Genomic DNA, 12,413 nt, shown 5'->3' with positions numbered 1-12,413 from the left:
AGTCGAGTAGGTAAACGAGAAAGGAGTAAAGCGGGCCTGTGTCACTGATGGCGAGATGGTCTGAGGAGGCTGCCCAGGTCGCTGGCCTCTGGCTTGGTGCTTGCACCGGCACGTTGTGGGCCGTCCTTGACACACCCCGCTGTCGGCAGGTGATCGGTGTGGCCTGGCTGCGCAGGGGCGGGCCTGACGGTTTCGGGGGCCAGCAGGCCGGGGTGCAGCAGGCGCACAGGATCTCAGGCAACTCCACTCATGACGATGACGTTGGCCTCATGGCGGAGTGTGAGCCGCCGCCCTGGCAGAGACGTTGAGCATTCCGGAAGAGGACCATGCCCAGGGTTATGTGCTTTTAATTCGCACCCCTACTCTGGCCTGGCGTACGCCGGCCATCCCACTCCGCTCACGCTTACGGGGGGGGGACATAACAGGCACCATTTCTGCGGACTCCCCCACTCTCTGGGGTGACATGGTTGCGTTCACTGTCCACTACACTCCATACACCAGCGGTGTATGTTGCCATGGCTATGGGTGTGTTCTACATGCTGCAGTCTGTCCAGCACATCTCTGCCACTCTTGGCATTGTGTACTTTCCCAAACATGGTTCTCCTGCCTCCTTCACACATGCATGGTTCCCACCTCTCCCCACATTCTGCTTTTGTGTGGCTGAGGTGCCATGCCGTTGATGGCTCATGTTCACGGCTAGCCCAGGTTACCATTGTGAGTTGTTCTGTGGTGTCTGGTGGGTGGGCATGTTGTTTTGCATGTTGGCTGTGATTTTGTGACGTGTGCATTGTCAGAGTTGTGAGTTGCATGGTTGTGGAGTTGAGGTGTGTGGGGTGTTTCTTTATAAATTTCCAAGGGGCTGTGCATTTCCCTTGGTGCCATCCTGCGTGCGTTGGTTGATGATGGACAGTCAGAGGGTGAAGGGGTCATGCACACTGGCTGTGTATTTTGCGACGACATTGGTTGTGATTCCACGGTGGTCCACTGTTGCCGGCACATTGTTGGAATGCGTGTGATTTCTGTTGCAGTGATTGTGTGCTGTGTCACCAGGGGGCACAGGAATGACATGCGTGCTGTGTATTGCCCCCAACACATGCGTGCATCCAGCTATGGTGTGTTGTCCTTGCTTGGTCTCCAGCGGATCCTGCGCATTGTGTTGGACATTTAGGGACTGGGTTACCAGGCTGATGGTGATGTCCAGGACAGGTGTGGGGGACTTGGATGTGGCTGGCCATGAGCTCCTCCGACTCTGGCGGGTGTTGGTTGGGGGGTACCAGAGGCCAACATGTGCAGCACAGCCAGCAGCTTTGTGTGTGGTGGGATGTTGGCTGTCCGCTGTGTTGGTGCCATCGGCCTGTTGTGCGATGATGGTCAGGATGCGTGGGATGGTTGCCCTTTTGGGCCTGTAGTGGGCAATGATGTTGTCAGGTGTTGGGTCTGTGCTGCTGGTGCGTTTCCGGGGGTGCGCTGTCTTTGTCGGTGCTGCCTCAGTGGTGGTCCGGAAATGGGGTTCCGGGGGGGGGGAGGGGTTCTGGGGGTGGTGGCGGTAGGTGTTGTGGCCCTCTTCGGCATCCGGGACGCATGTTCAGTGGCTCAATGGCATCTGTTGCCCTTCAGGTGTGACTCTGGGCTGGGCTCCCTTTTCTGGTGTAGGCTGTGGTCCGACTTTACACCAGGTCTAAGCAGGTGTTAGCTTCCTTCAACTAACGCGCCTTATCACCTGTTTTGTGATCTTATCGCCGATGTGCCTGTTCATTGTGAATGTTGAGTTGTGGTGTTGTCGCAGCTTTCTGCACGGGAACGCCTACTCTGCATCTCATTAGCGATAGTTGCGGGGGTCAACTGTGACGATGTTTTTTGCGGCTGCTATTGCAGGTAATCTGGTGCTGTGGGCTGTTTACACAAGCTTGTGAGTGGGGCGATAGGTTTATCGCATCTTTTGCTGGGCTAAAGTGCTGTTAACTCGACGATAGCTCCTTGTGAATATGCCCCTAAGTAATAACCATAAGTCGAATCTCTTCTGTAACATGTCTTAATACAAGATCAATTCATTAGATAGGCTGTTTGCCTATCTTTAATTGATGATAGTATCCCCCCTTTCCACTCATTCTCTCAGAAACATTACATTAATGATTCGGTTTCGTTAACCCCACAATGGTTAAACATGTGCAACTGAAGGAAACTGGAGTGTGCTTAGAACACTAACCGTACAAGATTACATCTGTCTTTATGAAGCGCTGCGCTGAAATACTCCAAAAACATACTTTATATTTGATTTGTAAAGCCGCATGCTTGCCACCACAATAGCGCATCCGAAAATAAGTCGCTATTTTGATATTACAAATTTAATAGGTGACATCTTGGTACCAATATTTAGTCTGTGGCAGCTTCTTACAATTTCCGCATCCAAAAAAAAGTTTACTTAGTGTCGCCCACAGTATGCTACTGACATTTCTTCATGATTCTATCTTTAATAAGTGATATTTTCTCTAAGTGATTAAAGAATTAGATTTCTCTCATTTATCAATATCCATATCATCTATTTCTTGGCCTTGTTAAGAACGTGTTTGTTGCTTTCTTTTATTTGTCACGCACATTTTACTTATCTTACATTTCCAAGGTGCCTGGTTTCCGTTTATATCTATAAGATAAATATTTTTCTACCTTTAATGTTTATTTGCATTTATTCTATACAATTTCTTTTTTCTAAACTTTTGTTGTTCACTCCTTTGCTTGAGTTTTCATGTACTTATATGTATCCAATGCTTCCCTCCCTGCTCTCTCTGACAGTTGTTTTGTCAGATCAGTGATGATACAGGAGAGTCAGTACTCCCTGTCTACACCCCCTGCCCCCACATCCCTCCTCCTCCGGTTGACCCCCTTATTCCCAACTGGTAGTCATTTGAGGCCTATACTGCCTTTATTACTAGTCCCTTATCTCTTAATGACAATCTCTCTGGCGTTGTTGTTCCTCTACTACTGGGGGAGCTTGTCTCCATTCATGCTGTCTCTGCTCTCCCATAACCTAGAATCCCATGCTCCTCCCCTCACTCCCTGTCCAGACCCCTCAGCAGGAAGTGGTATCCAGTGTCCTGGATGTGGGATTGGGGAAAACTCTACCTGCAAGCTCTTAATGCCCCCCACGACAGAACATCTGCCCCTCCTTAGAGAACAAGCATTGGCATAGCCAATAGGTCTCGCCTTTGGGCCCTTATAAGTATTTAGTTATGCAGCACAATATCCTTGGTGCAGCAACATCAACTGTTACATGGCTAAACACTTATAAGGTCCCAAAGGCGAGACCTAGTGGCCATGCCAATGCTTGTTTACTAAAGAATGTGCTTGAAACATGCGAGAGAGGAGCCCAAACGGAACAAAAAAGGATCAGGCTAAATGAGGGTAGACTAATAAAAGTACTCTCTTAAAGGATTTATATTTTCTGTTCTTCTTTCAATAGTTTAGTACTTTGAAGCAGTAGGGCGGAAACGAACGAGTTTGGATACAGGGAGTTGATTATTCAAATTACGTTCGTACATTATTTGAACCCGTTAATATTGTACGCTTTCGGGAAAACTCCCATAGCTTTTTTTATTATGTTTACAAATTCAGTTGCACCCACAAAAAAGTAATATAAGCATGCACAATGACATTACCATTATATAAAAAGTTAATAGCGAACAGGGTGCAATTGTCACTTTATGCTCAACTTCAACTGGCTTTGTGCAACTTGTGCATGTGCAATTGTTACACAGCTGAAAAAAAGGATTTAAATGGGCAGGTAGAGAAAATTAAACTGTTTTTTTTTTTATTTCCAGTTTTATATAGCGCAAACTCGACCCGCAGGTATTGAAGCGCTTTACACGAGCACAAGTTTCATTACACAAGGATATTCATTTTTTTTTGGTTGGCACGTGGAGAGTAAGTGGCTTACCAAGATTCACAGGATGTTGGGTCGAAGCCCAGACTCAAACCTAGTTCCCTAGCTCCAAAACTGGCTGCTCTTGCCGTTAGGCCACATCCTGTTAAGTAACGCCAGGTTGTTATATGCTCCATATTACGGGCAGTCGGTTGGTGATCTCAGATGTCGGCATGCGAAGGCTGCTTGAGCGGATTCCAGAATTGCACCAAACATGAACATGTCTGGGATGAGCTTAGCAATATTTCGTTTTCGACCTGCAGGGTCATGGATGGTGTGCAACACCGGACACAATCGTACGTGTATACTGTGTTAAGGTCTGATGCGAACGCTTTAATAGCTCAGCTTCACACTGTCATTCTGTGTGATCTCCGGTATTTGACTCTTTTTTTAATCAGATTTTAGTACTTAGTGCTCAGAAATAAAGTAAGTCGCCTTGCCCTACTGCACCAAGCACCTAATGGAGAGAAACTAACTCCAATCTATGCTGGGTCAATGTAATCGCACCAATCAATATACGAGGGCTGAGAGGCACCCAGAATGGGTGGATGGATAATAGTCGCAACTAGGTCATCTAGAGCAGTAATGATATCCTGCAGCACTAAAGACTGCAGGTCTGCAGATTCTAAGCACTATAATTAATAGCTGCCTCTCAGCATAACGTTCGACGATGGGAAAGGGGCAGACAGATAGATTTCGATCGGTTAAAATAACATATAAACTGCTCCACGCAAAAGTAGATTTTTTTTCTCTAAAAAGGAAAAGTAAATAAACGACTGCTACTGTATAATAACATCAGCACACCAAAATATTGATTAAAAACAGCAGCGTTCTAAACGGACACCTTGCAGCCTGTATGAAGCTCCTTGAAGCCATTTCAGAACTCACCGGATTAACCTGTAATGTTGCATATACAAAGGCATATGATAGGAGGTAGGGGGGCAGGATGAGGGGCCAGCTGGTCACGGATGATTGAGGACGTGCAGCAGACACTTTACCCTCGGTGCTATTTTATGAGTCAATCGTGTGATTAGACTGCTCACAACTCTCTACAGCAAGTGCAGGAACCACCAGAGTTGTCTTACCGCTCCTGCAGCCCAGAGTTTGCGCAGTACACAAAGGTCTCGGCCGCAGATGCCTTCACCCAGTAATACAGTTTAAGTGCAGTCGGTTTGCGCTCAATTATGTAAGCCGGAACAGAATTACTGTATGTGTGTCTTTGTTGCCGTTTTTACAAGATACACACTGAATCTAAACAAGGCAGGTGGGTCAGTGCCAGGCGGCATATGGGGCAGGGAGAGCTCGACACTCCGGGAGGGGCTGAGCACGGCGGGCTGCTCGGCCAGCAGCTTGCAGCTCTTGCTTCCTCGGGACCCAAAGCAGGGTGCCGGCCTTGCTCTGGGCAAAATAATCGGTAATCCGAAGCTGGGCACTGCGGTTCACAATGGAAGGGGTACACGGTGTTCTGAAAGAGAACCCAAAGATTGTTGGAAAAAAGTGTAGCTGCCAGCAACTCCACGATGTAAGCCCATGAACAGCGCAACATGGGGGAGTTTGCTTTTAATTGGGGGGAAGGGGAGTGAGGAGCTGGTACAATTCCCAATGAGGAGCCAGAGTTTCCGTTACCAGCACACCGTCCTATGTCACGCCAAACAAAGATGGTGTTGGCCTGTCCACATGGGCCGTCCTAAAAGTGGACAAGGAGGTAACCAAGAAGATTTCCAATCACGCGCCACCATTTACCATAAATGATGACGCGAGCCAATGGGAAACAGGGACGGGGCTTCAAGTCCCTTCTGAATCCGTATTGATTGCAAAAAGCCCTCTCATGGCGAGAGCAGCGCATGCGCACTGCTAATGCAAGGCGAGACCTAAAAATGACACATCTCTGAGATGACATAGCCACCTTTCTTAGGAAAAGATGATACAGCATTTCCTCCCCACTTAAGGGAAAGGTTCCTGCATGACTTTCCATAGGTATGTGTGAGAAGTTGGCCTGGCATATGCTGGTCACTAGTTAAAGTGGCCGCCTTGCACCAGTCCAATTCGACTCTTATGGTAGATAGGTTTAAGCCAACCTTTTAAAAGAAAGCTATCCTAGTGGTAGCTGTGGAGAGCAGCCTTCAGGCTAAGTCTCAGAGGAATGTAAAGCAGCTTGTTTTACCTTATAATCTCCACACAGGTATATATATAAAATATATATGTATTTATTACTAGACACACTCTGCTAATCTCTATGAGATTAGAAGTCAGGAACATATGCACAAATCAATTTTTCACAACAAATTAAGCACTTATATGGCTGGGGCCCTAGGGGCGCACCAGACCATATACTAAAAAAGAGGTATACGAAGAACAACTTGAAAAGGGGGAGAAGGCCTAGAGCCTTCAGAAGTGCTGGGGCCTCACTAATCCACCCAAGGCAGGTAAGTAAAGAACCCACGGGAGACGCATGCAGTGTGAGAACACAGCCGCGGATCCCAATAGACTTCAATGGAGCAAGTCACGGTTCGAATTTTAAAGTTCTAGGGTACTTCGGGAGAGTCTACAGGCAAGTCACTTACAGGGTAAGTAGTTCTAGAGCCAACACACACAGGAGCACCGGAGTGCACGAGTTGCCTCACCCAGGGAAGCCGGGTACATAGGTGTCTTTTGGTGTCGGGTGGCGGCATCGTTTTCAATGGGAGCCAAAGAAGACTTGGTGCTTGTGAAGACAGGAGAAGTGTCCGGTGGAATCCAAGGGTGGATTCTGAAGAAAGAAGACCTGAGAGCAGAGGAGACAGTGTTCAAAGTCACTTGCCAGTGACCCGGGCCCAGGAAGATGGATGCCCACAGTCATCGGGTGATTTCAGGTGATTACGGGTGTCTTGACTCTTCAGCCACGAGGTCCAGGAGGTGTCGACGACAACCAAGAACTGGCTTCGGAGTGTCCCATGATGTCTGCAGCTTACTGAGCTGTCGGCAACCAGATTGGAGCCAACAAACCTTGGCAACAGCAAGTCTCGTGGAATGTGAAGAAAGACAGCTGTGCAGACCAGCAAGGTCTGAGGGACTCACCCAGCAAGGGTAAGTCAGGGCAGGCCTGGAGCAACCAGGGGAGCCCTTTGGTTTGATGAGAAAGTCTTCAGGGGACCCACAAGCCAATGGGCAAGGGATCGCGAAGACGCCTCTAGAGGATTCACTTCACAGGAGTCACTTGGGACAAGGTAGGCCTCTGATCTTCAGTGGAAATCCTGCTGGAGGCTTGGACCACATGTGGTCCAATGCACAAGTTCGTAGAATGTTGTGAAGGGATTGCACTCGAAAATAGTGCACGGTACCCGGGTATTGCTGTTCCTCGTCACTCGTGGGGTTCACTCGCATCAGCTCTGCTGGGCACTCACAATGGCCATTGAGAAGTCAGGAAATCCACTTCCGGGGCTGCAGGAACTTCGGACTCTGGCTAGAGCCAGAAAGTTTGCAACCATTGATTCAAAGTTTTGGTGCTTGCCAAGCAGGGGAGTCACTCCTTGACTCCTAGGGAGATTCTTCAGTCTTCCAAAGGTAGTGGAACATCGAAGGTCCAGGATTCTTCTTGTAGAGCGTCGTCCAGGGATATCTAACTTGCAATGGCAAGGGTTCCCTATCTTATACTAAAAGAAAGGGAGGGACTAGCTGTATGACCACTCCTATGGGAGGGTCAGTGGAGTGGGTGGTTACACCCACTTCCCTTTGTCCAGTTTCGCGCCAGAGCAGGTGCAGGTGGCCAATGAACTGGTTTGAGCTGGCATATGCACAGAGGAGCCTACTGTTCCCCCAGTGCAGGACTTCAAAGCACTCTAGGAGTGCACCCACCCAGCCCCAATACACTAAATCCTGTCTGGAAGGTGGTGACACCTCCCTGTGACAGGATGCCTATTGTTGGGCTTCCTCCACTGTGAGTTTCGGTCAGTAGCAGGAGGGCAGCCCAGTGTCTGTGCTGGTGGCATCGATTTTGTGATGCTAGGGCTCTTTGAGGATTCTACAGTGTTTCCACAGTAGGGACATGTCTACCCCTCTAAAAGGGTGGGATCATACTCCCACACCAGTTACTGGTGTGGGGGTATGATTCCAAAGAGTTTGACACCAAACACAACATGTTTTGATGCAGCCATCCCAGAGTTAGCATTTACCGCGAGGTTATAATGCACTTAAGAGTATATGGTTTAACCGCATCCGCAAACAGCCACAGAGAATAGACTCTGAGGGCTGCAGAGGGGCCCTGCTCAGGCAGAGGCAACCCCTCACAAGTAAAACCAAGCACCCTGCCCTCAGGATTGATAGGGCCTGCCTTAGGGGTGACTGATAGGCTTATATGTGTGTGTAAGGTGAGATATAGGTTCTATCTCACTAAGGAGTGTTAACACTACCTCACCCAGGCTGCAGTAGCAGGCCTGTGGTGTCAGATTTAGTCTGCTTCCCAGGGGTGGCATAATGCATGCTTCAGCCCCTGGTAGGCCTGTGATGTACCTATGTCCTTGGTAGCTAAGGTACCATATACTAGGGGCTCATAAGGTACCTCAGTATCCAATCACTAGTGCTTCTAATATGCACACCAACACATTTAAGGGAGTAAGCAGATAGGCTGGGGTCCTGGATAGCAGTATCCCAGCCAGACTAGTCAAAAACCATCCAAACACCAGGAAAAAAGTGGGGGCAACCATGCAGTCAGATTCCACCCTCCTACATAACCCCCCCCCCCAAACAAAAGGAGATAAGGCTAACCTTGTCCAGATAAGCCTTTATTTTCTGAGTGCCCATATAAGGAAGAACCTGCACTAGCATGGTTTCTCCCTGTCTCATGGTCCACTTGGGAACTCCTACCCCAAGGGGGTTCTAGAGTTTCTCCAAAGTCTAGGGAAATTACCTGTATTGTGTTTTTGGTGAAGAAGTAGGCTGGTGGGGGTGTCTGAGTCTGGAAGTGAGGCCCTATTTGGGGTGGTCTCAACTTCTTCAGGACACTGGTCACCATGGAAGCCTTTCTGTCCATGACTGTGTCATATCTGGCCCTAAGGGTCAACCTCTGACTGCCCACAGCTGGGGGTTTGGTTCCTCTGGTTGGAATAGTGGAGGGCATTGGAATGTTTGGGCAACTATGCCCCAGGTTTCCCTGTGCCCAACAAAATCCATCTGGGGGATACCTGTACCTAGGGGTAAGGGGGGTCCCTCAGTTTGTAGAGGAATATTCACCTGGCTAGAACTACTCTCCTGGGTGTCCCTAATCTGCTGATGAGGGGGTTCCTCTGGACAGGGGCCCACTAAGGGTCCACTGACCTCTGCAGCCCTGGACTGACTGAGGCAGGGTAGAGAGGGGCAGGATACCTGCTCCAGACTGGGTACCACCTTGGAAGGATCCCCTGCCATCAGAGATGTGACCAGGACAGGCCTGACCACTTCTGGGGCAGTTACTTCACAAGGGGCAGGATCAGTTCCCTTAGAAAGCTGACCCTTACCTTTAGACTGGTGGGGGGAGGACTGTTCCTCACCCCCTATGCTCTCTGTTTGTGTGGAGTGATCCATTGTTTCAGGCTTCACTCCCCTTAATTTCTCCTGGGGTGGAGGTGAGGCCCTCAGGGTCTCATCCACTCTCTCGGGATGCCTAACATTCTTAAATTGGCATTGTAATCTACCTCAGCCCAGGCCGAGATCTCCAGATCATTCCCTAGTAGACAATCTACAGGCAAGGTTGGGGACACTGGCACTCTCTTTGGGCCAGTGACCCCTCCCCAGCTGAGATTTACCACTGCCATGGGATGGTCTGTCCTAATTCCATCAATATTGGTCACCTGGTATCTAAACTCAGGTAAAAGCTGTTCTAGGGGCACTAGTCTCTTTGTCACCTTGGTGACACTAGCCCCTGTGTCCCTGTAGGCCACAGCCTTCTGACCATTGATCATGGGCTCTTGTCTGTACCCTCCCAAAGTATTGGGACTCATGGTAAAGTTGGCAAATCCCATGCCACCATCACAGACTAGAGTTGCTTGTGTAGGGGACCTGGTTAGGCCAGAGTCCACCTGAGTTCCCCAAGAAAAACCAACTAAGTTTTTGGGTGCACTCCCATAACCTGGGGATTACTACTGGTAGTAACTGGAGGTGTTGGAGCTGCAGTGGGAGGGACATTTTCTTTATTGCCATTCTTTAGACAGCCGGAGTCAGTTTTCCAGTGGCCAGGTTGTTTGCACACATGGCAATATGGGTTCTTATTGGAAGAGGAAGGATTTTGGGACCCACCCCCAGAACTGGGTTTTTGGGGCCCTTCAGAGGACTTTTCGGTATTTTTATTATCCCCACCTTTCTCTTTGGGCTTAGTGGAATCTTTCTTCTGGTCACCACCTTGGTTCTTTGGACTCACCCTGGTTATGACCCATTTGTCTGCCTTCTTTCCCAATTCTTGGGGAGTGGTCAGATCAGAGTCCATCAGGTACTGGTGTAAGAGCTGGTTTTGACAATTGTTAAGGATCTGCTCTCTTATTATTAGATTATACCATCCCTTAAAGTCAGTTGCTCTACTGCCAATTATCCAACCCTCCAGAGCCTCGGTAGCACAATCTACAAAGTCCACCCAGTGCTGTGTTTGTGCCTTCTGGATATCTCTGAACTTCAACCTGTTCAGTGGTTAAGCCAAACCCATCTATTAATGCACTCTTCAGGACTTCATAATCATCAGCATCCTCTTCTCTAACAGTGAGGAGCTTGTCTCTACCTTTATCAGAAAAGGAGAGCCACAAGATTGCTTCCCACTGCTTTCGGGGGACCTGTTGTACTCCACAGGCCCTTTCCATAGTAGTTATCCATTTGTGGATATCATCCCCACTCTGGTAGGGAGGAACAACCTTGGACAGGTTCCTATGGTCTGGAATGTAATCTCTGACTCTAGGGACACTGTTGCTGCCACCAGGGGGTTCTAAACCCTCTTTTCTAGAAGCTCTCTGGAGCTCAAAGGCTTCTTTATCTAATGCCAAGTGTTTGGTTCTGAGGGCAAGTCTTGCTTCCTCATACTGGAGCAGTTTGTACCTTCTTTCAGAGGAGGTCTCCCTTCTATTAAAGTATGAGTTCCTCTGGTGGACAGATTCTCTGCCAGAGTGAAAGGAGTGGTCAGATTCCCTTGAAGGGGACCTAGGCATCTCTTCCACTCTGTCAGCTCTCTTAGGGAGAATTCCTCTGTCCCTCTCAGATCCTTGTGGATCTGGCCCTTCAACTACAGAGTCCAGGTCATCTTGATTTTCATCATCTGACCCAGAGACTATAGCTGACCCACTCCCTAATTCAGAACCTTAGCTCCTAGAGCTAATCTAAGATTATCTGTGGTCAACAGATCTATCAGGTGTAGTGTGGAGGGACTCTGTCCTATCCTCAGGTGCCTTGCAGCACACATGGCTTTCAAGTCAAAGAAAGTCATGTCCTTATACTGAGGTTGGGTGGGCCCACTGGTTCCAGCCCTTGAGGACATTCTAGTGTTGTGCAGTGTTGTACTACCTACACTAGTTTGTGACCTACTGATCCTAGCTTGAGCTGTAGCAAGGGTGTGCTATCCCTTCACTCACAGCTCTAAGTTCAGTAGAACTTGATGATACTAAGCTTGACTTTATATGTACCTTGAGTACCTTTAGTGGTTTTCAGTTAGTAATTCAAATAGAGATTTTCTGGTAAAACAATGGCAAGCTGGAATCCCTCCCACTGCCCACCAATGTGAGAAGTTGGCCTGGCATATGCTGGTCACTAGTTAAAGTGGCCACCTTGCACCAGTCCAATTCAACTCTTATGGTAGACAGGTTTAAGACAACCTTTTAAAGAAAGCTATCCTAGTGGTAGCTGTGGAGAGCAGCCTTCAGACTAAGTCTCAGAGGAATGTAAAGCAGCTTGTTTTACCTTATAATCTCTTGAATTACCAAATGAAAGGACACCACACAGGTATATACATAAAATATATATGTATTTTTTACTAGACACACTCTACTAATCTCTTTATGAGATTAGAAGTCAGGAACATATGCACAAATCAATGTTTTACAACAAATTAAGCACTTATATGGCTGGGGTCCTAGGGGCATACCAGACCATATACTAAAAAAGAGGTATAGGAAGAACGACTTGAGAAGGGAGAAGGCCTAGAGCCTTCAGAAGCGCTGGGGCCTCACTAATCCACCCAATGCAAGTAAGTAAAGGACCCACGGGAGACGCATGCAGTGTGAGAACACAGTCGCGGATCCCAATAGACTTCAATGGAACAAGTTGCGGTTGGAATTTTAAAGTTCTAGGGTACTTCGGGAGAGTCTACAAGCAAGTCACTTCCTGGGTAAGTAGTTCTAGAGCCAACACACACAGGAGCACCGGAGTGCACGAGTTACCTCACCCAGGGAAGCCAGGTGCATAGGTGTCTTTTGGTGTCGGGTGGCGGCTTCGTTTTCAATGGGAGCCAAAGAAGACTTGCTGCTTGTGAAGACAGGAGAAGTGTCCAGTGGAATCCAAGGGTGGATTC

The sequence above is a fragment of the Triturus cristatus genome, chromosome 4_1, assembly GCF_964204655.1.
Source record: "Triturus cristatus chromosome 4_1, aTriCri1.1, whole genome shotgun sequence".
NCBI classification, from domain to species: Eukaryota; Metazoa; Chordata; class Amphibia; order Caudata; family Salamandridae; genus Triturus; species Triturus cristatus.
This window is presented reverse-complemented; position numbering follows the sequence as displayed.